Source organism: Chamaea fasciata, unplaced genomic scaffold (genome assembly GCF_029207755.1).
Source record: "Chamaea fasciata isolate MVZ Bird 193981 ecotype frontalis unplaced genomic scaffold, bChaFas1.0.hap1 SCAF_94, whole genome shotgun sequence".
NCBI lineage: Eukaryota > Metazoa > Chordata > Aves > Passeriformes > Sylviidae > Chamaea > Chamaea fasciata.
Window position 1 is genome coordinate 131305 of NW_027094179.1, and position 4996 is coordinate 136300.

At 46.1% G+C, this 4996-nt stretch overlaps 1 long non-coding RNA gene across 1 annotated transcript; it reads left to right on the plus strand.

Moving 5' to 3' along the window:
- The first annotated feature begins 2278 nt into the window (after positions 1 to 2278).
- On the plus strand, positions 2279 to 3661 carry LOC136304460 (uncharacterized). Its single transcript, XR_010724601.1, has 2 exons — positions 2279 to 2347; positions 3413 to 3661. It is a non-coding gene; the product is annotated as an uncharacterized lncRNA (long non-coding RNA).
- Positions 3662 to 4996: the final 1335 nt, after the last annotated feature.

Consider the following 4996-nt stretch of genomic DNA (forward strand, 5'->3'; position numbering starts at 1 on the left):
TTCAGGGGCCTGTCAAAACCTCTGGCATCAGTCTTAGCATTTCTGATCTCTGTGCTCCTCAGCCAGGTGCCTTTGTCTCAGCTGCTCGGACACTCATCAGAATCCATCTCTCTTCACAAGCATCCAGTCCGATGCCTTTTCAGGTCTTGTTCTGAGCTGTACTGACAGCCGTGCACCGCCCTGATCCATTCGGCGGGTTAGGTCTTGTGAGAATGCAAAGACAGGTCGAGGATTCTGACCGTAGGGTTCTCGGGCATCCATCTCTGCATTTCTTGGGATAAGTCATCCCGATGGCATCTTGTTCCTGCAGGGTTCTCTGAGCCTGGCCAGCTCACCTTCCATCTTACCTCGGTCATCTCATTCCGAGTTCTCTGGACCCTCAGGGTCATTCTTCTTGCCAGAGTTTTCTGTCCCTGTTGTGTCCCCTCGTTTGTCCTGTGCTGTGTCACGGGTGTTGGTGTGTGTTTGGCCTGGAGCTGCTCTGCCTTGATGCTCAGTCTGGGTGTGGGGGTAATAGGATAATAGTGCTGGGGGCTTGAAATTTGTGATGTGGGGTGTAGTTAGACTGTAGAGGGTATTCCTAGATTGCCACAAGATGTGTGGAGCTGTCAAGGTATCCTGCAGCACTCTGACTTTTGTCCCAACTTTCTTTCAGATGCAGAGGGATGAAATCCGTGGCAGAGCCCCCCATCCTGGGTGAGGGGCTCCCCTGAGAAGATCGATCGCTATTCAAGGTGAGAGTCACATATTTCACATTTTTTGGCACTCCAGTGCAGGCCACCTGCATTTACAGCTTGAAACAGGTGAGTCCCTTGGTAACCCCTGGGCAGCAGCTGGAGCCTGCTCCGGGCTGGGCTGAGGGAGCAAACACTTGTGGCTGACACAGCTCCACACTGGGGGTACTTGGGAAAACACCTGCCTTGTCCTGGATTGTTTTTTTTTTTGAGCTTTTGACAAGGTTTTAGTCATCACCTTGGTAAAAATAAATGGTAAGGACTGAAGACATGAGAGGCTGGCAGGTTATATGCACGAAAGACAACTTTTTTTTTCTTAAATATTTGTGCAACCTATATCTTAATTTTGAGACTCTTTTTTGGTCAACTTTATTGTAAAACCCCCTTATTTTCAAGTTAGCTGCTTCAATAATGAATTTGTTTTACAAATACCCGCTAATGTCCGAAGGTTAAAGCACTAACACCAACATCCCACCTCTTTTATTTTTGCAGCAAAATTTTATCTTTACTAAACTTGAAACTTGATGTTTTTGCAGGTAGTAAGTTAAAGAAGGTGTTTATCTGCCCATCACTGATAGTCAGGGTCATGAAGAAATTGCTCTAGTGTTCTAAAATAAATGCAGATTTTTAGGCCTCTCCCATTCTCTCTGACTAGCAGCATGTGAATTGATTTTTGATCTCCTTTCTGTTGGTGTCTGTGGGTTTTAAGCTGCATGGAGAAGGTGTCTGTGGACATGGCACCCAGGGAATGGTGCTGGGAAGGGCAGGATGGAAAGGAGCTGCTCAGGAATCCAGAGCAGCAGTGGAGTGGGAGCTGGTGCTGCTGCCTCAGTCACACCCTCCTGGACAGTCTGTGCAGTGATAATATTCCTACTTTCCTTCCTGAACCTGGGGTTGGAGGAGAACATGAGTCTTGGCATTGTTGGAAAGGGGAACTCGAGGGAAAAACTGCTGTTTATGTCCTCAGAGAGCAGTGGGAAGAGCCTGGGAGAAATCCTGGCTGGCTGAGGGATCCTTGTGTCCCCTCAGGAATAAATCCCTGCGTCTCCTCAGACCTGCTGGTTTGCAGTAGAGTTTGGGCACCTTTCGCTGCAGCTGTGGTTCTTAATAACTGGAAGTCCATGGATTGCTGGGCGATTCCCATAAGTTCTCCTATTTTGTAGGAGCTGCACGGTGAGGTCAGCATTCTGATGGAGGCCCTGGCACAGCTGCCAAGGGCAAGGAACGTGGAGCATCCCGGGGCTTCTCCCGCCCGAGTTTCTCCCGGAGCGTGCTGCGTGTCGTGCCGGATGTTTAACCCGGGTTTGGGGTGTTCTCCTGCAGTCCCAGCTCTGACTGCTGCCCCCGAGCCCCGGCCTTGCTCGGTCCCAGCACTGAACCTGGCAGGTGGGTGTGCTTTTCCAGCCCTTTAATCCCACGGGCAATCCCAGATTCCCGGAGCTCCCCGAGGCACAGCCTGGCCTCCCTCCCTGGGAGCTGCATTTCAGTCTGCCTGGACCAAGGCCATCCTGTTTGAGACTTTATTCCTGTTGCTTTTCCTCTTCCAGGTTGTGGGCAAAAAGGAGAGAGCCAGTAGGAAGTGAAGCCACTGGAAGGCCTTATCCCAGTCCAAGGTTGGATAGGAGTAACTGGACCTGTTGAATTCCCACTTCCCTTTAAATTAGAGCAGAGGAAGCAGATTTTAAATCATCATTCCATGAACTTTCACCAACTTCATGACTCTTGCAAAAGTTTTCAATGTTAGAAATTCCTGAGCTTGTTTTCCAGGCAAGCTTGGATTTAGATGTTATTCCTTCCTTTTATTTGAAGGAATAACTCTGATTTTCTCTCTGATTTTAGTAAGGGAATATTTATTTATTCCAATTTTCCATCCTAATTGGAATTTTTGCACCTTGTAGAGCACATTTCCAAGGAAATTTACCCAATTAATGTTGGTAAATCAGGAATTGTCCAGCACCATCTCCACAAAATTCTGTGAATTCCCAAGAAAACGTTGAAGTATTTATTTGCCATGATTCATCTCTTTGTAAAGTTCAATTTACTGCATTTTTAATTACATAAATGCCATTAAAACCTGAATCCAGGCCTAGCTGCTGTTCCTTGGACACAGGGGGCTGGTTCTTTCCTACCTTGGCACATTTGGGTGTTTGTCCAAAATGAGCTTCCCACTAAAATAGAATTTGTTTCCAAGCAAAAGTGGGAATTGTTTAGAAAACCTTCTGTTCTGGGGGGCACTGGGTTTGTTTCCCTTATTGCTGCATAATTGAGGAAAGCCATGGTGCTTTTTTAGGCAGTGGCAGGAGGTGAAAGCTGCATTTATTTAATTTTGTATTTTATTTCTTGTTATTTTTGTATTTTTATGCTCTTTTGTTGTGGTTTCTCATGTTGCGTTTTGTGGTTTTTCAAAGACTTTTTCTTCCGTTTTTTAATTTTTATATTTTTTTCTTTAGCTATTTATTTACTTGTTAAAACTACTTTTAGTTTTTTATTTTAATTTTTTGTTTAAATTTTTTTTCCACTTTTTTGTTACTTTGAAATTTTTTTCTTTTGGTATTTTAATTTTATTTATTATTTTCTATAGTTTTGGTTTATTTTTTCATGTTTTCTTTATTCCTTTTTTTTTTCCCCATACTCTTTCTTCCCCCGGGCGCCTGGGGGTTTGGCTGTTGGCAAGAAAGATGAGAAATGACCTCCGTGCCCGCTGGACGTCGGGATGTCATAGAGAGCGCAGTTGGCAAAAGCTCTGTATTTTCTGCTCCATAAAACTCCTGAAGGGAGAAAGCTGTGACCACCGTGGTGCCGTTTTTTCCTTCCCAGCCCCGACCAGGTCTCCTCCTACCCGTGCACAGTGTTACCAGCAGCAGCCTGCTGTCCAGGCTGTCGAGGCGCATTTCAGAGGGGGCAATAAAAACAAAGTAGACGTTTTATTTTGAACTCTCCGACCCTGCTTGTTTATTAGCAAAGAACTCCAAAACAAAGCGAACAAAAAAAGAAAACCCACAAACTAAACTCCCCCGCAACCCACCAAAAAAAAACCATAGAGAAAGAGAAAACATGCCCATATTATTTGAATAAAGATTAAAACTTTACCCCTTAGAAAACCAGGCTCATTTAATTCAAATTAATTGTGTTTCTGATGTGTTAGGTTAATGAATTCATCTAGTGTAAAATATCGTTTAAAATATAAACAAACGAATTAAAAAATAATGAAAAAGAAAAATAACAAAAAGTATAGGATATGAAAAATAATATAAATAATAAATACACAATATATTATTACATACTACACGTTTTATAAATATATATAATATACATAATATAAACATCTATAATGTACATAATCATGATATTTCAATGAAATGTATTATTATTTATAACATTACATAATAAATAATAAATTATTTTATATATAACTTTCTATACTTAATATATATAATAAATATAATAGTATAATAAACATAATACATGATGTATAATGTACATAATATAAAAGCTGAATTGTAATGATTAATGTAAATATCAGAATCACAAAGATAAAAAATATTGAAATAGAGCCTGAACGAAAGGCTTTTTTGTTTCGGTCTGGTTGCTGGCAGGGTTCTCGCAGGTGTGCTCGGGGGTCTTTTGGGCCATTTATTCCGGAGGCTGTTCGCCAGGGCATTCCTGGGCACGTTCGTTTATGGCTCCGCTCCGCGCCGCCGCGCGGCAGTGCTGCCACCCTGTGGGCAGAGAGCGGTAGTGCAGCTTCCCCCCCGCCCGGCCCGCCCGATCTGTGCGGCAATGCTGCCACCGTGTGGGCAAACAGCGGTAGTGCAGCTGTCCCTCCCGCCCGTCCCGCCTGATCTGTGCGGCAATGCTGCCATCGTGTGGGCAAAGAGCGGTAGTGCAGCTGTCCCTCCCGCCCGTCCCGCCTGATCTGTGCGGCAATGCTGCCACCCTGTGGGCAAAGAGCGGTAGTGCAGCTGTCCCCCATGACCGTCCCGCCGGAGCCGTGCGGCAGTGCTGCCACCCTGTGGGCAAAGAGCGGTAGTGCAGCTGTCCCCCCCCGCCCGTCCCCGACGCGCGTGGCAGCCCCGCATTGTGAGCTCGGGGGCGGCGCTGCCGCCCGCCCGCCCGCAGCTCGGGGCCGAAAGGGAGGGAAAAAGGCAAGGAGCCCGGGCGCGTGGCAGCCGGCTGCCTGCGCGCGCCACCCGGACCCCGGAGCCGTCCGGGCGCGCTTTTCCGCGGCGTCTGCGGGTGTGCGGACACGGGATGGGGGCGCA